The sequence below is a fragment of the Sarcophilus harrisii genome, chromosome 3, assembly GCF_902635505.1.
Source record: "Sarcophilus harrisii chromosome 3, mSarHar1.11, whole genome shotgun sequence".
Taxonomy (NCBI): Eukaryota; Metazoa; Chordata; class Mammalia; order Dasyuromorphia; family Dasyuridae; genus Sarcophilus; species Sarcophilus harrisii.
The window spans coordinates 276,934,466-276,956,693 of NC_045428.1; the positions used below are offsets into that span (position 1 = coordinate 276,934,466).

The following is a 22,228-nucleotide window of genomic DNA, read 5'->3' on the forward strand; positions in this document are numbered from 1 at the left end:
ATTTGGGAGAGGGGGTTGGGAAGGATGAATAATAGTGATTTACCAAAGAATTTTTTAAAAATATAGCCTGGAGTATACATTCTAGTGAAACATAAGGCTGAATGTCAAATGTCCCAGATCCTATTCTTGTCTCTACTAACAATGAGACGTGAGTTTTGGGGAATGGTCATGATTGGTTTAAAAAAAAAAAAAAAAAGACAAATGACAGACAAAGAATGATTGCAGGATTTGGTTGTTCCTAGCCTAAAGTCCCAAATCTAAATGTCCTCTATGTGAAGCAAAAGATACATCTATTAGCCTCAGATTCTCATATGCCCATCAAAAAATGTTCAAGGACAATGTTTTAGTGATGGTAGCATGTGGAAAGTGCCAGATTTGGGTATTTCAATAGTGAGTCTTCTATGTGATACCTGAGTGACTCCAGGGAAGTCATTTAGCCTCTCCAGAATTTGGTTTCCTCAATTATAAAAATAAAAAGAGAGACTTCTAGGACTAGGTAGCCCTTAGGATCCCTTATAGTTCTAAATCTATCATTGTATTGTCTAGCTATAATGAAATATTTAGCCTCAGTGGATTAACATGATTCACATTCATCCTGATCCTGTTACAGCCTGTGACATTCCTCCCTACTTTTAATCTCCCAATGCATCAGATTTCTTACTTTTCAGTTGAACTCTTTACCTACTATTTCCTTAGAAAGTAACTTAGAGGAAATATTTTCTAGAAAAAAAAAACTAGCAATTAATATTCTACATGTCTACATATTATTCCTGACTTCACAATATTATCCATTAAAGTTATTAATGAGCAAACCATAATGAATCTAAAACAAATATTTAGGACATGTTTATCTCACTTCATATTAAAAAAACCAGAAATATAAATAAGATAAAATGGAAGGTTTAATTGCTTTGCAAAATAGAATGTTTTACTTTACAAAATATTATTCAGAATAACATTCTTTTAAACAATGAGCTGCTCAATAATATATGATATGAAAATTGATTTATAAAAATGTGATTGTTTATACATACTTACAGGAATACATCTTCTGTATGAGCAAAGAATGCCTTTGGTACATAATGTTGTACGTATTTTATATGTCACTACCTAGAGCCTAGTTGGCAGAAGGATAGACTAGATGGGGGATGGTCAGAAACCAGAGACTAGACAAACCCACTGGGGCAAGGCAGGTGATCCAGGAAGGTCCGAGCAGCAGGCAATAGGAGGAAGTCTAGACAGGAGGGTGGAGTGTCAAGGGAGTTTGGCAAAAGGCAATAAGCTGAGGTCCAAACAGGCAGATGCTTGGCCTTAGGGAGGTCTGGCAGCAGGTAGCCAGGACCCAGCCATAAGGACTAGGGTTCAAGGGCAGAACTCCAATCTCTAGGAGAAAGTGGGGAAAATAATACAGGTACTCAAGCTTAAGAAACAGGACAGAAGACTAGGAAGAACAAGCTAGACCAACTATAAACCTGATGGTTCTGAGCCACCCAATCTATGGATCCACATGTCCTATTTCCCCTGCCTGGGAACTGGAGTTATCCCAGAGCTGTGCAAGTAGGGGATTAAGTGGCTCCAGCTGTGGAGACTGTAAGGCTAGAAGTCTGGGGGAAAAGATCCAGATGGATCATTATTGGACACTTCCCTCTAGAAATCCCAGGATAACTAAAACCCCTCTCAAGAGAATCTAAACAGAAATCAATGTGACATCAAAGCTTACAATATGTAAAAAACTAAAAGATGATTGCAGTTATCTATAATACAAATATGCTATGTGAAAATAATGCTTTTTAGGGCTCGAACCCAGACTTGGATCCCACATCAGACTAGGGAGAATATATGCACAGGGATCCTAAGCTTAGAAAGCCAAAATGCAACCTATGGAGAGTTATGTTTGAAGCTTGCACTCCTGGAAACCAATGAAGGCAAATATTTTTAAGTATATCCTTTATGACAATCTTTTTTTTCCTTCTTCTGGCTCAAGATAGTGAGAGAGATGCAGGAAATTCAACCTTCCTAAACAAGATGAGAGAAAACCATGGTAGAAATGTACTCCTTTGATTTTCTTAAGAAGGCAATCTTATTTTCTATAAGGCCAAGCAGAGAGATCAAGGTTGAAGATTTCAATATTCTTAACAAAAAGACAATCTATATGCTAATATAAAAGCATGCTTCTTCCACCCAAAACCAGATCCTATGTCTCAATAAAAATAGAACCTGCTTGTTAATGGTTTCAATAATATCAATTCCCTGGGATAGGTAAAATGTCACCTTTGAATGAAGCACAAAAATTTTTTAGACCTGGAAGGAAGTTGGGAGAGCTTTAACGCATGGCACTAAAGTCACTTTAGACAGCACAGTTAAAATGATGAACTGAAATATTAGTCTGATGTCTCCATTTATGAAATAACTGAAATGTTGCCTCCATCCTACATTTACAAGCTCTAACTTTGTGGTTCTTTTATACATATATATATATATATATACATATATATATATATATATATATATATACACATATAAAACCTATTTTAAAGATAACATTTTACCTACTTTTTATTGTGTAAGTATTCCAATACGCTGTGACCAATAAAATTCTGATAAACATAGAGATTATGTAGTCTAAAGCCTCAGTGTTGTAACTGAAGAAACTGAAGTACAGAGAAAATGAGTGATTCACATAAAATCACACAAATTGTTAGGAGCTGATATAAATCTGAAACAGGGGTTTCTAATCTGGGGTCCATGTAACTAAAGGTTTTCTTAAAAATTTTTATTTTTATAACTATATTTCAGTGGAACTATGTTCCTTTATTATTCTAGATATTTTGTGCATTTTTAAACATTGTTCTAAGAAATCCATAGATTTCACTAGATATCAAAGGAATCCAAACATTTAACAAAGGATAAGAATGTGTAATCTGGAAAGAGATGCTATATGGCATGCTATATGGCTCTGTAGTTGGCCATGTTCTATTTATAGGACATTTATATCAAACTTTGACTAAAAACAGAGGAAGAATAGAGATAGGCATAACTTACAAATACCTAACTTATACAAAGGAGGGAAGAGATAAATAAGTATTACATCTCATAACAAAAATATAGAACAAAACGTTCAAACAGTGTTAACAAGAATAAATTAAACACGATTAAAAAAAAATCTGGCATTTGGGTTCAAAAAAGTATTTGCACAGGTACAGAATGGAAGAGATTTGAGTTTGTAACAGCTCACAGGAAAAAGGCCAGGATGCCGTAGCTGCCTGGAAACTCAATATAAGTCAACAGAGAGCCATAACTTGAAAAAGAATAAAAAGCCCTAATGCAATTTAATGTTACATCAATATAAACCTAATGTCTGGAACAAAGAAGGCAATACTCTCACTGTACTCTGCACTAGGCTGATCACAACTGCATAATTCAATGCCATTCTGGTTGATACATTTTAGAAGAGGCTTCAGTAAACTATACTGTACTCAAAGGAGAGTGATTACCCTGGTGGGAGGTCTGGAAATAGTCTCCTATGAGGTATAAATAGTTAATGGAACTGGGAAGATTTCATCTGGAAAAGAAGGGAAAGGGAATAAGTATTTATATAGTGCTCGCTATGGGTCAAGTGCTTTATAAATATCATCTCATTTGATCTCATGATTAACCCTGTCAGATAAGTATTGAAATCAATCCCACTTTAGATTTGAGGAAACTAAAGCAAACAATTGTTAAGTGATTTTCCCAGGATCACACTGCTAACAAGGATCTGAAACTGGACTTGAATTCTGGTCTTCCTGACTCTAGGCCCAGTGTTCTATCCACTGTACTACCTGGCTATCTAGACTTAAAGGGAGGACCAGGAGAGCTGTCTCCTAGAAAGGGGATTAAGTATATTCTTTGCTGATCTAGGATCAGCATCAATGATCAGATATTATAAATAGGCAAATATTGGCTTGATACAAATAAATATTTTCCAATAATTAACAATGGAATAGACTGCCTCACAGAATAGTGATCTGTTTTATAAACCTCTCAGTAATTATTTGTTATTGACATTTTTTATTATTTTCATTTTTGTCCTAAACATTATTAGGGAACAGATTGAATTCAATAATTCAAAATTATCAAGATCTTCCTAGAAGTAAAGCACCTTGCAAAGGATGGAAGAAAATATACAAATAAATGGACATTATCTCACCATTCTAAAAACTTGAAATCTATAATTATAGGATGTCAAAACAGCTATATAATCTCAATAATATAAAATGAAACATGAACACATAGGAAAGGAACAAATGTCTGAGAAAGGAGAGGTTATTTTTGCCTTAGAGGGTAACAAAATCCTTTATGGAACAGAAGGTATTAGGATTTCAACAGGTTGACAAGGGGTGAAGGTCTTGGGTCCTAAGATTCTAAGTAATAATGTATACAGAAGCATCTGTTCTGTCTGAATATTTAAAAATAAATATCTCATTCAATGCAAAATATCAGAAATATATTAAACATTTATAATCTATCAGGCAGTGTGCTAGAGGTTAAAATAAAAAGCAAAAACCAAAATGGTTCCTTCCTAAGGGAAGGAGATCAAGGAGAAATAAAGTTGAAAAGGGAAGGGTTGAGATAGTTTGTAAAATGCCTTGAATCTTAGAAAAAAACAAATTTTCTTCCACAGAAAGGATTTTTGCACAATGTGTGATTTAATTTTATCCGTTCATTAGAAATACTGCCACATTCCAATAGATTTGTAATGGAAAGTGCCATTCATATCCAGAGAGAATTATGGAGACTGAATGTGGACCAAAGAATAGTATTTTAACCTTTTTGTTGTTGTTTGTTTGTTTGCCTATTTTTTTTCATGTTTTTTCCCTTTTGATCTTATTTTTGTTGCACAGCATGATGAATATGGAAATATGTTTAGAAGACTTGCACATGTTTAAACTATATCAGATTGCTTGCTGTCTAGGAGAAGAGAAGGTAGGGAAAGGGAGAAAATTTGGAACACAAGATTTTTGCAAAGATGAATGTTTAAAATCATCTTTCTGTGTATTTGGAAAAATAAGACACTATTAAATTTGAAAGAAAAAGGAAGGAAGGAAGGGAGGGAGGAAGAGAGGGAGGTAGGGAAGGAAAGAAGGAAGGAAGGAAGGAAGGAAGGAAGGAAGGAAGGAAGGAAGGAAGGAAGGAAGGAAGAGAGGGAAGTAGGGAAGGAAGGAAGGAAGGAAGAGAACTATTGCCATGAGAATGGTATATATAGTATGGGCTATTTTACCATTCAAGTACTGGGATATTTAGGAATTGAGAATTTGAGAGATTTGGGGAAAATTTGGGAAAATAACTTAAACTCTTTAGGCCTTAGTCCTTCACCTATAAAATGTGGAGAAATCCCCACCAAATTTCACCTAAGATCTCCTTTAATTTTAAATCTCTGATCTTAGTAACCTATGAAAAAGACTAAAGGTGAGACTACTTGGGATGTTTATGCAATACTCTAGACTAAAAGTAATAAAGATCTGATGTAGCTTTAGGCCTGTGAGAATGAAAGGAGGAAATTGAGGCACGGGATTATGGAAGGAGAATGAACAGAACTTTGCAATTGATTAAATGTGAGGAGCAATGAAGAGGAAAGAGGCAAAAATACCATTGAGACAACTGAATGGTGCAATGGATAGAGCAGCAGGAGTTAGGAAAATCGGAATTCAAATCTAGCTCAGACTCTTACTAGTTATGTGACCTTGAGTAATCCACTTAACCTCTACCTTTCTCAATTTCTTCAACTGCAAAATGAGGATAATAATAATACTTACTTCACCAGGTTATAAAGAGCAAATGAGATAATGTTGGGAGAGCACTTAGCACAGTTTCTGGCACATAGCATGCACTATATGTTGTTGTTCAGTCATTTCAAACATGTATAACCATTCATGGCCCCTTTTGGAGTTTTTTTGGCAAAGATACTGGGACTTGTCATTTTCTCCTTTAGCTATTTTACCAGTGAGGAAACTTGAGTCAAGCAGGGTCAAGTGACTTGCCCAGAATTACATAGCCAGTGAGAGTCAGAGACTGAATTTGAATTCAGGCCTGAGACTCTATCCATAGTACCTCCTAGCTGCCTTAGGCCTTGTATAACTATTAGCTAGGAGTCAGGGGAACTGATTTCAAACCCCACCTATGATGTTTATTACCTATATGATTTTGTATAAGCCACTTAAATTTCCTTGGCTGCACTTTTCTCTTGCACAAATTGAAGGGAATTGAACTAAATGGCTGCCAAGGTGTGTGTACACACACACACATGATAGATAGATGGATGGATGGAAAAAGAGGGGAAAGAAGAGAGGAAGGGAGGGAGGGAGGAAGGAAAGAAGGGAGGAAGGAAGGAAGGAAGGAAGGAAGGAAGGAAAGAAAAAAGGGAGGGAAGAAGGAAGGAAGGAAAAAAGGGAGGGAAGAAAGAAGGAAGGAAGGAAAGAAGGGAGGGAGAAAGGAAGGAAGGAAAAAAAGAAGGGAGGGAGAAAGGAGGTAGGTTTATTCCTACCCCATGCACTGGAAATCACCAGATATGAAGATTGCTTTTGATATGACTTCCAAAAATGTTTTGAGCAGTGACAATATTTTTGGAATTAATGAAATATCCCTGCCAAACAACTACTTTGAAGTAAGATCGTGTTTCACATTCCATCCATCCAATTCACATTTTCTCATATTCCCTGTGCTATATTTATGTATGTGTGTGTATATATATATATATATATATATACATGTTTACAAATATAAATATATATATACATAAATGTATTTATGTGAGTACACACACACACACACACACACACACACCCCCCTCAGGCAAATTAACAGTCATTTATGCCTTTTAATTTGCCTAGTAAATTAGGAGGGGGCAAAAAGATAATGGATATAAAAATGATGTGAATTTCTCTGATAGTTCCTAAGTCAATAAGACAAAGTGTAAATGCTAATGATGAGAAGATAACAGGAGAATTAGGGAAAGAACCCTTGGAACTTCTCTGCCCTCCCATCTTTGGGGGAGCAGAGAGATGGTGATCCTGCGGAGAGAATATCAGCATTGAGGGGCTACCCTGAACTTTACCTCTCTATTTTAGTTGAGGCTGGAACAATGTGAAAGAATCAGCAACACCAATGCAGCTAGTCAGTCAGTTGAAATAGAAAGAAATAGATTTACTTGGGATTTTGCAGTGGTCTTAAAAAAAAAAAAAAAAAAAGTGGTTGTAAGTCAAATAGAACATAGCTGTCATCTAGTGGCCATTTGAAAATATGACAGTAATAAAATATAGACCAGATCTTTTTCCGATTTTCGAAAACAGCTTTTTGGGATTAAACCATCAGTTTAGAGGTAGGGAAGACCTCAGAAATGATCTAGTCCAACTTCTTTTTACAAATGAGACAACTGAGACCCATAGAGTTTAAGTCATCTGTGCAAGATCTCTGAGGTTGCAAATAAAAGAACCAAGATGAAAATACAGATTTTCTGACTACAGGTCTAACCATCCTTTCTCATAATCTTTAATCAAATGATTCTAAGATTTTGAGCTCAAAGAAATCTTATAACCCATCTAGTCCAATCCTTCTAATTTTCCAGATTTACAAAAAAAAAAAAAAAAAAAAAAACAAGGCCCATAAATACAATGTGATTTGCCCAGCATAATTCTTCTGGGATTCTAACCCAGAGTAATCTGATTCAAAAGCTAATGTTCTCTAACAACCCTAAAAATAATTATTAATGTTTAAAGATATTCTTGTATTTGTATCTAACTATCATGCAAAGGATCAAGAATATTCCAAATTTAAAATATGTCAACTACAAATAGCAATTACTTCAATTGTTTAAAATATCATAGGTTTTTTGGAGGAATTTCTTAAGTTAGAAAAATGGAAGGAAACTTGGCTCAAATCCTGGCCCAGCCACCTGTCACCTGTCTGTGCTTTGTCAAATCCCTAACTTCTCTTTTTTCTATTTCCTTTCTCTGCAAAATAAAGGGGTTAGACATCTAACATCTCTTCCAGCTCTAATGATATGATATCATAACTTTGAAATACTTGGCAGTTTTCTAATCATTCAAAATATGGTATTGAATTTTAAAGTATATATAAACTTATGAAAGGATAATTGTATAAAATATATAATTATTATTTTTGTTTAATAATTCATATGATTTAAGTTTAAATTACAGCCTGATTAAAGAAAAGAAGAGGAATTATGTAAATCGGAGATTCTTCTTTTTTGTGTGCTGGAACTCTTTGGCAGTCTGGTAAAGCCTGCAAATGGATTCCTTCTCACAATAATGTTTTTAAATAATTAAAGAATATGCTCAATTTCAGCTAGACATTAGTAAAAATAAAGATGCAGTCTTTCCCCTACATGCTCACCGTCTCCTTAAATCTATTCACAAATCCAAGACATGGCATAAATATAAGCTATGATAGGCTTTCCCAAACTATCCTCTGTGCTAGAAAGAAGATTGTTGAAAGGTAATATTAACTTGATCATTCTGCCTCTTCTTTTCCAAGAGTGCTGATATGTTAATAATTGATATTTATTTTTAATTTGGGGTTTGTACCTGCGGTTTCATTTGTGTAGACAACCTTCATCAAGGGAATCCATCTATCAAAGCAAATTAGCCATTACTATGCAATTTAACGTATATGTGTGTGTGTGTATATATGTATATGTGTGTGTATGTGTATATATTTATGTGTGGCTGTGAGTATGGATAGGTAGATGGGTATGTAAATATATATATATATATATTATATATATATATATATATATGGGAGGTGGGGGGGTGTGGGGGGTGTTTGTGTGTGTGTATGTATATAATTCTCATTTGACTTTACAACCCTGTGAGGCAATTACTACCATTCCCATTTTTTCAGATGTAGAAACTGAGGCTTAAAGAGGAAAGGTGACTAGCTAATGAATGTCAAGAGACAAAGATTTCTAATCTCTCTCTTAATGGAAGTCCAAAGTTCTTTCATACTGACTGGTTGGCTATTTATGGAAACTCAATGCAAAGGGGGTTGCAGCAGATGATGTCTAAGGTCCCATCAAGTTAAGCCCAATGAATTAGAAGATCCACTAAGGAAAGTCAAGACCTCATTTCATTTCTCCCAGCAAAGGCTATGGTTACCTTTCTGATGTCTAAGCCACTGCATGCTCTCTAATCTCATGAATTGTTAGAAGAGGGAGAGGAAAAAAAGGCTTGCTACATTTTTCTGAAGCATGTTTTCCCACCTGATTTCTGCAATTAAGTTTCCAGCTCTAATTTAGCAACTTCATTGATATTAATCCTCTGGGCTTCTTTGACAAAGGCTCCTTAAAGAGAACAAGCTTTCTGTTCCACCCCTAGATTTTAATATTCATTTAAAGTCAATAAGAATTGTTAGCAGTAATATCTTTTAGAGGATGGATAGATGAATATACACATGGCAAGAGACAGACAGACATATGTACACACATATCGAGGAAGGGAGGAGAAACTGGTAGAGAGAAGGGGGAGATAGAAAGATAGAGTGACAGGCCAAACCTTTCTTGAAACACTATAGTTTCTTCTCTCTTTGATAGCTCAAATTGCAAGTCACAAACATATGTTACAAGAGAATTTTCAGTGGTAATATCTCTGAATGTAGAGCATGATTCATGAAGATTGACATCAACTATAAAATAATAAGAGTAAACCTTGCTTTATCTGAATGTTTCCAAGAAAAAGGTTTCCTACTTTAAACACCAAAATACACTTAAAAGTGGGTGTGAGTGAGGAATGTATGAGAGAATTGAAAAATGATAAGAAGTGAAGAAAAGAGAAAAAAGAGAGTACAAAAAGCAGAGGCTCTTGCTTAAAAAAAAAAATCTCAATTATTCACATTGTCAGAGTGGTGCTATGGTACAGATAACTCAAATGGTTAAACAACACATCTAAAAATTATTTCTATCTGGCCTGTGGTTTTAATTTTGAAATCTATATTGAATAAGAAATTTTCTCAACTTTTAGGAATTCATAGTATATTTACAAGAACTGGAAAGTGCCCTATGAAGAAGGATAGGGAAGCTGCCTAGAGCTTAGCTTCCTTGTCAAGGCCTCCTGCTCAGCTCCTCCCAGTCTAAGAGGCAGAGAACACTATAGCAGAGAAAGTTAGGAGACAAAATAACTGAGAGTTGATTTTGTCCCTTTTCTTGTCTAAATATACATATGCTTTAAAGAAAATCATTTGTTTTCTCAGGACCTTGAGTTTGTCATCTATAAAATAAGAGGATTGAATTAAGTGATCTCTAAAATCCCTTGCATCTCTAAAATTCTGGAATTTTCTGGTTTCCCCTCATTCCATGTTGGAATAGGAGGATCCTGCCTTTCAAATTCATACAAAATGGCAACAACCTTCAGGTTGTTCACAACTTTTCTAAGCATATTCTTCCTGAGGCATGGGTGCTAATAAGATCACAGGGCTTAGAGCTGAAAAGGACCTTAAAGACTATTGAGCCCTTTTATAGATACAGAAATGGAGTTCCAGACTTGGACAAGTGAAGTGTTCTCCACTGCCATATTATCAGGTTCTCATGTATGGAATATTTCCAAAGGCTTAGGGAAGGTTTAAGTTTTAATAGCTTAAAAATTCACTATGACTTTGGGACATTCTGTAAAATGGTCCACAGGGAGGGAGCATGCTATTCACCTTCCAACTGAGAAATAACCCTCACTGGATGCAGAATAGAAATTGGGACATTTTTAGACTTTTTGTTGCAAATAAGGTATTATTTGTAAAGTCTTTAGCACAATATTGTTGTTTATTTGTTTAGTAATATCCAATATCCTACAACCCCATGAACCATAGTATATCAGGTTCTTCTACTGTTGTTCTTCTTCTCTTCTTCCTCCTCCTTTTTCTTCTCTTCCTCCTTCTTCTCTTTCTTGAGATGTTTCAGTTATGTCAGACCCTCCATGATCCCACTGGGGGTTTTCTTGGCAAAGATACTAGAATAGTTTTCCATTTCCTTCTCCAGCTCATTTGACTGGTAAGGAAGCTGAGGCAAAGGAGATTGAGACTTGGCAGAGTTACATAGCTAGTAAATGTCTAAGGTCAGATTGAACTCATGTCCTCCTGATTCCAAGGCCAGTGCTCTACCCACTCTACCACCTAACTGCCAGGCCCTTCTATCTTCTGCTGTCTCCTAAAGTCTGTCCAACCTCATATTTGTTGCTTCCATGGCACCATCTATCCATCTCATCCTCTGCCATCCTTTTCTCCTTTTGCCTTCAATCTTTCCCAACACTGGGGTCTTTTCCAATGAGTCCTATCTTCCTATCATGTGGCCAGAGTATTTTACCTTCATCTTTAGTATTTGACTTTCCAATGTTTACTCTGAATTAATTTTTTTCAGTATTGACTGATTTGACCTTTTTACTTACAAAAGGACTCTCAAAAGTTTTCTCCTTAACTATAACTCAAAAATGTCAATTTTCAATACTCACTACTCAGCTTTTCTTAACTTTCACAGTCATAATTATTGGAAAAACCAAAGCTTTGACTCTACAGATCTTTGTCAACAAGGTGATGTCTCTGTTTTTTAGTCTGCTATCCAAATTTGATATAACTTTCCTTCCAAGAAACAAGCACCTTTTAATTTCATAGCTGCAATCCCTATCAACCATGATGTTGAGCCCAAAAATAGAAAATCTGACATTCCTTCCATTTCTTCTCCTGTTTGCTAGGAAGTAATGGGGCAATTGTCATGATCTTAGATTTTGGGGGGGTTTTTAATAGTTAAGCTTCAAGCAAGCCTTTACACTCTCCTCTTTAGCCCTCATCAAAAGACTTAATTTTTCTTTACTTTCTGCCATCAGAGTGGTATTATATGCATGTCTGAAATACTTAATATTTCTCACAGAAAACTTAATTCTGGCTTTTGATTTATCCAGCCTGACATTTCACATGATGAATCCTAAATGTGAGTTAAATAAAAAAGGTAACAATATATAGCCTTGACATATTCCTTTCCCAATCTTAAACCAACTAATTATTCCATGTTCAGTTCCACCTGTTACTTCTTGACCCACATACAGGTTCCTCACAAACAAATAAGATATTCTAGCAGTCTCATCTCTTTCTATTAGCACAATACCTGACAATAAATGCTTGTTCCCTGTCCCTCCTTTCTCTGCCCCTCTCCTCCCATCTTTTTGTTGTTATTGTTGAGTTGCATCAGTCATGTCCAAATCTTTGTGGTCCTATTTGGGATTTCCTTATCAAAAATATTAGAGTAGCTTGCCATTTCCTTCTATAGCTCATTTTACAGATGGAGAAACTGAGGCAAACAGGATAAAAATTACTTCCCTAGGGTCACACACAGTTAAGTATCTGAGGTTGGATTTGAACTCAGATTCTTCTAACTCCAGGGACAGCACTCTATCCATTGCACCACCCCTCTGTCAACATCCCAAAACAGAAATATATGTATTTAGGCCTGTAATGTAGGAATAGGGCCTGTATCTGTGATTTTATTAGTATAGAGGAACTCTTCTTTAGTAAGAAGATTCATTCTGCAATCAGGTTGACACCTTCCCTATAAATTACAATTTTAAAAAATGACCCAAAGCATTGAGAGACTGTCACTTACCCAGAGTCAATAACTAGAATGTGTCATAGGTATTACTTAAATCTTGGTCTCTCTATATCCATAGCTAGCACCCAATCCTCAACACCAAACTGCCTCTATTAATAAAATACAAGATAAAATTAACTTTTAGAATTATGCATACAATTCTCAGAAACTTTGTAGCCTCTAAAATTCTAGGGGGAAAATCTTCCTAACAATTAAAGCTATTTTAAAGTGGAATCAGCTGCCTTGGTAAGTAGTTGATTCCTCTTCTTTGGAGGTCTTCAAAAAGAAGTTGGCTGATTAGAGAGTAGCATAGTTGATCCTATTTGCCTCTGTTCAGAATTCCTATAAGCCTTTGGATAGTGAGAAAAGGAAGGTTATTGGGCATGTATTCCTAAAATATGGATATGGATCACATGAAGAGCAGCTACAAATGGCTTTGTATATAGAGCATAAAACTTGATGCTATTGCCAGTAGGCTGGATGGTTGGCCAATACCTGACCCCAAGTGACATTTCCAAATGTTCTTATGTAAAAGTATTTCAAAGACCCATGGCTGGATAATTAAAAACCATTTGTTGGCTTCAGGCATGTTTACCAATGTCAAATAATGGGAGCTTATACTCTGTCTCCTTTTGGGAATTACAAGGTGAAAGTCCATAGCTCAGTCCAAAGGAATGTGAAATACCAGCTTGAGATTTAAGCTATTGAAGGGGGGAAATATTACAAAGGAGGGAAAAAGTATGGGAGAATGGAAGCCTATGCCTGAACATGTGAACCAAAATCTGTTCTGAGGAAGCCAAATTCTTGAGTTTCTTGTAAATTATCTTGCTTGGAGCCATAGAATTGGTACTTGAGGATTTAAGAAAGTTATAATATCTCTGGAAAATAGATTGGGACCAGAAGACATCATTGATATATACAGAGATCATCTATCTCAAACAGAGCAGAACTAAGTTAAAGTTGAACCCAGACATTAAATGACTTATATGAAGTGATATATTAAACAGAGAGCATCTCTTTGCTTTCCTGGTGTATATATAATATCTACAATAGAGTCATTGTTCTTCCCAAAACTGGATTCTGGTCACTATGCTACAGTGACAATAGTACTGGAACTTGGTTTCAATTACTTACTGTCTATGATCATTAGCACTTTGGACAAGTCACTTAATTTTCACTTTCTTCATACTGAGAGGATAGGATGGTAGGAGGCTGGACATGAATAAAAGACACTTGGAGGAGAGGAATTAGGAAACAACATAATAACATAATAGCTGCTTTCAACTATTTAAAGAACTATCACTTGGAGGAAAGGTAGGACTTCTGTTTGGTCCTGGGAAGCAGAGAAATGAGTAGAAATTGCAAAAAGATAAATTTGTACTTGACATCAGGAAAAGTTTCCTAATGATCATAGCTATTTGAAAGTAGCATCAGCTGCATTAGGAAGTAGTTGGTTCATCTTCCATAGAGGTCTGAAAGAAAAAAAAAAAAAGGTTGGTCAATTACCCATTCCTTAAGAATATCACAGGGGAAATTTATTTTATGTATGGGGTAAACTAGATAGCTGTTGAAATATCTTCCAAATCTCAAATTCTGTGATTCTGTGATAAGACAACCTCAAGATGGACTCATACAAATACAAATCCAATAGCTTACGTTTCAGGATTACTAATTTCCCATTTTGTGCCCACAGAATGGGTGATGAAAGATTGAATACTAAAGGAGATGAAAAACTTAAAGAGATGACAGAAAAATGGAAATGGGGGATGAAAACAGTATATCAATTTTGCAAATAACTATCTTTGCCAAATGAAACATAGCCAAAAGTATGAAAAGGGGCTTACTCTGAAGAGGGGCTGCTGTTATCTAGCATGTATTTCTGTCTCAGGTGACTCATTCTCAAATCTTACTGGCTTATAATTTTTAATGATTCACAAACTAAGTATTCGCAGAATCTCTTTTTAAGGTTCTATTGAGGATTTGTTTTTGGGTTTTTTTTTTCTTTTTCGATCAGTGTTTATAACCCATTCTATACAATCTCAATTTAATGGAATTCCCAGTCCTGACCCTCAGTCATAATGAATAACAGACAATAGAGCAGTCGTCAAACAAGTCTTTTGGGGGGTCCTCCCACTTGCTTTAAGATGCCACATTTGACTTCTATCTTGTACCCGCTCCTACTTTTTCACCTGTTCAATCAACCAATAAATATTTATTAAGGACCTACTATTTACCAAATTGTTGTAGTTCTGATCTCAGTCCCAGGATTGGCCACTTCATCCTCAATTCACTCACACTCTTGTCTCTTCTCTCCATTTCCCAGCCCTACATTGGTTGTATAGCATTTTAACTCAAATTTAAATTGAGATGTTTGTTGGTAAGGGGTCATCATGATGGAAGCAGGAAGAGAGAGATGAAAGTAGGGTGGGACATACTCCATTCCTTCATCAGATCATCTCCATAAAGACTTTTGATAGGTGAAGAGAAGCCCTATGTTGTTTTAGAGAGCATTAAGGCAGTGTTGTTGATGATGTTGTTATTTAGTTATTTTTGTCATGTCCAACTCTTTGTGACCCCACTGGGAGTTTTCTTGGCAAGAAATTATAGTGGTTTTCTACTTCCCTTTTCAGGTCATTTTATAGATGAGGAAATTGAGGCAAACAGGGTTAAGTGATTTACCCAGGGTCTCATAGCTAGTAAGGGTCTAAGACTGAATTTGAACTCAGGTCTTTTCAATTCTAGGTCTGGTGCTCTATCTACTGGCTATTCTTGATAAAGCTGTGTAGAATGGTACAAAAAGGTGTCACAAAGATGGGAATTTAGATTCTGCCTCTGATACATGCGCTATGCACCTCTAGACAAATCATTTAATTTGTCTTTGTAATGTAGATGTTCCTAATTTTTTGTGTGTCATGCTTCCTTTTGGCTATCTACTGAATCCTATGGTCCCCCTTCTCAGAAGCGTTTTTAAAGAATTGGGAGAAATGTTAAATTTTAGTGAAAAGTAAGTGAAATAAAGATGCTGTATTTTCCACATCTAACTCACAGACACCCCTGAAATCTACCCATAGACTCCTTAGGGATCTATAGACCTTGGGCTAAAAGCCCCTGCTCTAAGCCAATAATTTACAGACGAGTTGTTGGTCTGCAATGAAGTGAATTTCCATAGCAAACATTCTCCCACATGAGTAGAGTCACCACCACCTCTCCCCAACAAAGAAGACTTTAAAGGTCACTTATAAGATAAATCACTTTAATTTCACTTGAATCAAAGTTTGTCAAAGTACTCAGACTCTTATAGAAAGGCTTTTTGAGAAATGTTTCTATTATTTTAAAGTTAAAAGTCTAAACAGGAAAAAGATGGAGCTAGTAAAAGGGCAACAAGAGATAATGTAATACATCTTTCCCATCTTACATTTTGGTAATATTATGACTTAAAAATAGATATGGGGAGGAACCCAATGGAGGAATTTCAGTGAGTCTAATCTACTTACAACTAGAAATGCTTCCAGAACTAAAGAGCCTCTGGCAAAAACACTGACTGGCATCATCTTTCTAAAAGGTAAAAAAAATCCTTCCTCTCCCCCTCCCCTTGGCAGGTTTTAAATGACACTTTTTAAGTACAAGGCAGACGTTCCAAACCTGAGCCAAAAGCACATTAATCCAAAACACATATCACCCTGCTTCAGCGCAGGAGCTGCTAAAAAGCTATGTCTGAGGATCGCAGGATGTCTGTTTTAAAACAGCATCCCACCATATTACAGCTCCAAAAATAGGGAGCTCTTCCTCCAAAGTAATGTTTTAAAGCATTTCTTAGCTGAATATTGCTTATCAACATTTAGTAGAATTCCAATTATGACCAGATATTTAGATAATATAACTATAAAAATATATTTATCTATATCTATTTTAATCAATATAAATATCAATAAAAATCAATTCATGCTTAATTGTATCCTCACTGATGGGGAATCTGAAGTCAAGTCAAGTGAAAAAGCATTTATCAAGTAACTTCTGTGTGCTGGGCATTATGTTAGGCAGTATAGATACAAAAAGAGAGACAAGAGATAGTGTCTGCTCTTAGGGAGCTCAAAGTCTATTGGTGAAAGACAATATGCAAATAACTATATATGAGTACATAAGATAAACTGGAGATGATCAACAGAGGACAGGCACTTGTCCTGGGACTTGAAAGAAGGCAGAGAAGGACAGAATTCCAGTCATGGGGGACAGCTGGTAAAATTGCACAAAATAGAAGATGTAGTTAGTGTCTTAAATGAGGAACAGCTAAGAGGCCAGTATCACTGGATCACAGAATCCTTGATGAGGAATTGAGGAAATTGGAAATTTAGGAGGCTAAGCCATAAAGAACTTTGAATTGCAAGAAGATTTAATCCCATATGAAAGAAGGGGTCACTTGAGTTTGTTGAGTAGAAGGATAATATGGCCAGACTTTAGGAAGAACATTTTTAGCATTGATTAGAAGATGGATTAAAATGGGAGGGAATTTAAGGTAGAAAAGAAAGCAAAGGTTTGAATATATAAGAAAGCAATATCAAGGCACACTACAACCCCAAAAAAATTCTGTTATGTGCCTATACCAAAACAGTGAAACACACATACTGTCAGACATTATCTTAAACATATGATATATACCAATATTTCTAAGCTAAACTTTCTCATATGAATGACCAATAGGAAGGTGAAGGAAAGAACAGGAGAACAATGTCTCTTTATCTGTGTATCTACATGATACCAAAAATAGCAAAATTCAAAGAAAAAGTCAATCTTTAATCTTCAAATAGTCAAAACAAGTTAACTTTGCATGTGAGGCTTTTTTTTTTAACTTTCCAAATGCATCATGTTAGCATTATATAGATGCAACTTTCGTTCAGGAAAAGGAATTATAGTAGGGGATAGTTTCATAATCCAAGGAAAAGTTAAGAATGAATAGAGCTAGATGTGAAGGTTAGATTTTAGAACTAGAACTAGGAGGCACTTCAGAGATCATCTAAATCCAATATCTTCATTTCAGAGATTAGAAAGGTTATCTAGGTAAGTGACCAAACCCATATTTGAATTCAAGACACAAGGCTCCCAAATTCAGTGATCTTTCCACCACACCAATGTTGGAGACAACATAATACATATATGAGCCAGAGTAAATAGTATCTTCTCAGGGTGCAGAGGAAAAGAGTGAGAAATCCCCAATGGATATCTTAGAATCATAAACTCTTAAAGTTTGATGGGATCTTGATGGACATTTCTTGTCTATCAGACTCCTTCTGGCTATTTCAGAATTTTATACTTTTCTCTTTCTCAGCTAATTGCCTAATCCCCTATTGTATTTTACTGAAAAGAATGAAGCCATCAGATGTAAGCTCCCTCCCTTCCCTTTTTACCTCAACTGAAACTATCTCTATGACTTCCATCATCCTTTCTTCCTGTCTCAAGAAAAAAATCTCCTCTTCTTTTTATAATTAATCTCTCCAACTATGTTACTATCATCTCCTTGTGCCATCAATTGTCCCCTTCTTCCTATCCAATCTGGAAAATCTTTGTGTCCATTAGTTCTGCATTCAAATGTTTCCTAACCTTAAAGTATATTTACCTAGTACCTACTAATTTCTTCACATTACTCTCTTTTTTCTTTTTTTTCTCATTGCTACCTAGACAGCTCAACAGCCACTCATTTTTTTTTAGTCTGGCTTCTGTCAAATTCTTTATTGAAACTGTTCTCTCAAAGGTCATGAGTGATCTCATAACTACTAACCCAATTGAATTTTCTCTATTTTCATGTTTCTTGACCTTTATCATTGTTTAACAATATTGACCTTTTTTACACACCAGACAAGTTGCTCTTCAATTTTGCACATCACTTTCTTGACTTTTTCATCTTTATTCTTATGTCTCAGGCAAAAGTAATAGATCAAATGCCTCCCACTACCAGAGAATTCTCCTCTCCATGTTAAATATCCCATATTCCTTCAATCATTCTTCATTAAAGCATATTGTCTAGACCCTTAACCATCCTAGTCATATTCCTCTGGATGCTTCCTAGAAGATAAACCAGAAAATTAAACTCTTAAATCTGAACACAATACTTCCAATATAGTCTAATCAATACAAAGTACAATAGGCCTGACATTGTTCAGACATTATATTGCTATTAATGCAATTCAAGATGACACAGGATTTTGGAGGAAATATTGAAATGGATTGTAGTCAAATTTAAATTTAATCTGTAAACTTTTTTCACACAAGCTGGAGTATTCCACTGTATTTATCCAGCTAATCACCATCCTGAATTTACATCCCTCAACTTCAATACAATAATAAACATAGTGTCTATTATATGCAAGATACTGTATTCACCACTAAAGATACAAAACCAAAATTGAAAATATTGCTGTTGTCAAGAAACTTACATTCTACGGCATGGTTATAGAATCACAGAAGCTCAGAATTAGAAGTGTCCACAGAGTTCATCTAATCCAACCATATTTGAATAAAATGTCTCTTTAAAAATAGGAGTCCTTAACCTCTACCCTTAAAGGGTCTGTGGGTAGATTTCAGGGAATACACAAACTTGGTTGAAAACATTACTTCTTTATTTTCAGTAAACTTTGAAGTGAAACATAACGTGTCCTTTAATTATGATTTTAAAATAAAACAAAATATTTCTAAGAGTTCAAAGGTTTCACCAGATTACTAAACAGATGTACAAAAGGTTAATATCGTCTGCTCTAGAACATTTCCAACAAGTAGTCTTCCCCTCTTGATTCAATCACCTCTAGTGAAGAGGAGCCCATCACATCCTATGGGCAAAAGTGCCCATTGCACTTTTGAATAGCTCTAATTGTTAAAAAGTTCTATTTTGCATCAAGCCTAGCTCTAGTCCTCTACAACGTTTATTCACTGCTGCTAATTCTGTCCTCTGGGACAAGGAGAGAATATTGACCTCATTGGTATCACTGACAATTGGTAAAATGAAATCTGTGACTAGAATATGGTTCTAGATGAGCCTATCTGTTTAAAAAAAAAAAAAAAAAAGCAAGATAGGGCTGATGTAGGATTGCATTGTAAGAAAACATTAATCATGTGAGGAAGTCCAAGAATCAGAAAAGGAAGTATGAGGGACAACATTTAGATGAAGATCAATAGAAATAGAAACAGAAGTGATTTTGTCATCACACCTTACTGTAGAACACCTAGAAGGCAAGAGGAAAGAGTTGAGTTCAAGAAAGAGAAAATAAGCCTGGCACAAAGGCTTTATGTAATGGTGATGAGTGTCTTGAATTACCTAACATTAACTAGCACTCTCTCTAGCTCTCTATCATAATAAATACTGCAGAAAATAATGTTTTGACTTACATTAATAATAATTTCATCTTTGAAATATTCGAATAAGGAAAAATTCAATAGTAGAATATAATTCTCATTAACCTAAAGGAATGGTGGCTGGGGTTGAAAAAATGGGAACATTAGAAGAAAGAGATTGTTCTGTCCTAGAATTTGGAAGAAAGGAAAAAAAAACTGAGCCTAGTCTATTCTGGACCCTTGATATGGGGGAAAGAAGATTTCAAAGGGTGAAGGGTAAAGGATCTGTAATTTCCCATAAACTAAAAATGCTATAGGGGAAGTCACCTGAAGAAGGAAAAATCAATAAAACTTTAAGTCTAAAGATACAAAGGAGAAACAATTTCAATAAGAAAGAAAAACATGAATCTGTCTGAAAACTAATTTTGAAACAGAGGAAACTCATCAACAAATTCAGATTTTTTTTTACAGTATCAGGCTTGTAAAGTTCATAATCAGTTAAGGCTGACAAAGGAAATTAAGGACAGCAAAAAGGGTATTTTTAAAAATTATATTGAAGAAAAAGGAAAGCTATGAGGAAGGGGTAAGAGTACAGGTATATGTTGGAGCCAGTCCCAATTTGCTTTTGAAAGCCCATTGTTATATTTTCACTGTAAGAATTTATACCTTGGAAACTGGCAAATACTAGAAATCAAGGCTTGATTTATTGTTTTGTCAATTGTCTGAACTTAAGAAAGTGATGGAGAAAATGTTAATGATACAGATTAAACTTGTGTGTGATTCTTACATTTTTTTCAAAGAAAGCCAGTTGTTAAACATTTACTAGCCCATCTCTGGATAGGACCACTGTTTTCAGTGGATGATAACTGACAACAGAGAGAAAGTAGGACTATTTAGTTTTTATTTTGCTTCTGCTTTCTCTGCCAATGAAAATAACTTTTACACTGGAAATAGCAGAACAAAAATGGCTAATAAGGCGCTTATAGCCAAAATAAATAAGGAGATAGTAAGAGTACACTTGATGAATTCAAGTCACTTGGCCCAGATGAACTATATATCCTTGGCTACTAAAAAAAAATTAAATTAAAAAAAAACTGAAAGAATTGGCAGATGTGGTTGCTAAGCCAACATCAGTAATATTTGAAAGATGATGGGAAATGAAAGAGGTAACACAGAATGGAGGAAGAGAAAATGTTATCCAGATTTTCAAAAAATAGAAAAGAATAGAATCTGCAAACCATAAACCTGGATGACAGTCAGGATCCATAAAAATCTTAGAAACAAAGAATCTGAGCGCCTAATCACCTCAAAAGTCTTCACTTTTAAGTTCATTTAGCCTCTTTACTTTTCAGATGAGGAAACTGAGGCCCAGGGAGGTTAAATGATTTGCCCATGATCACTTAATGTGAGAATCTGGATTTAAACCCAAATCCTCTAGAATTTGACAAGTTAGAGACTGAGCTGAATCTAATAAGGTGAAATTCAACAGGATATTGTAAGGTTCAACTTTGATATAATAATGGATTCTCACTTATCTCCACAAAGATTCTTCAGAACATTCCTAGGAACTAGAATTAAGATAATCCAAAATTCAGAAGTCTCCTTAGAACTTTAAGTTGTCTATTATTGAAATACCATTCCTGAAAAAATCTCCAAGAACTTCCCCATCATGAAAGAAAATGAAAGTGTCTAAGCACCATTTAAGGTAGAAAATCTAAACACCTTCATTGTGTTGGTGGAAATTCCAAGATTTCAAAAGCTTATGTATGTATGTATATATGTACTAATATATATATATATTTGAATATATAAATATGCATATATACAAATAAATATGTACATATATATTTAAATAAAATACATTCCCAAACTAAACATTCTTATTTTGGGATGTGATGTTTGAATTGGCCACTGCTCCTTTTCATTAGGCCAATCAGACTTTGTCTATATAGCAACAAAACTAATTTATTTAAGAAATTAGTGAAACTAGCTTTTTCAATAAAATGCTAATAACAGTAGTAGTAAACATTTACATTCCTGGCTCACAAAGCCTTACAACAATATGGTGAAATGGGCAGTAGAAATATCATTGTTCATTTTCATATTGGAGGAATATAAGTATCAAAAGGGCTGAGTAATTTGTCTAAGGTCACTTAGCAAGTAAAAGTCCAAAAAGAAATTCAAACTCCAGGCTCCTGACCTCAAAACTATCATTTTTTCCCCTTCACTTTAGTATTTTATTTTTCCCCAGTTACATCTGAAATGATTCATTTTTTAAAATACTTTGAG

The 22,228-nt window shown here is 35.1% G+C and overlaps 1 protein-coding gene and 1 long non-coding RNA gene across 7 annotated transcripts in view; one reads left to right on the forward strand and one right to left on the reverse strand.

Annotated features, from left to right (window-relative positions):
- The window catches only part of COL8A1 (collagen type VIII alpha 1 chain), a 216,808-nt gene that overhangs the window by 134,330 nt on the left and 60,250 nt on the right, over positions 1-22,228 (forward strand). The window lies entirely within an intron of this gene.
- Positions 13,149-22,228, reverse strand: part of LOC116422363 — a 59,604-nt gene continuing 50,524 nt past the window's right edge. Inside the window, exon 3 of the long non-coding RNA XR_004232970.1 lies at positions 13,149-14,091. This is a non-coding gene — a long non-coding RNA (uncharacterized LOC116422363). The remainder of the gene's footprint in view (positions 14,092-22,228) is intronic.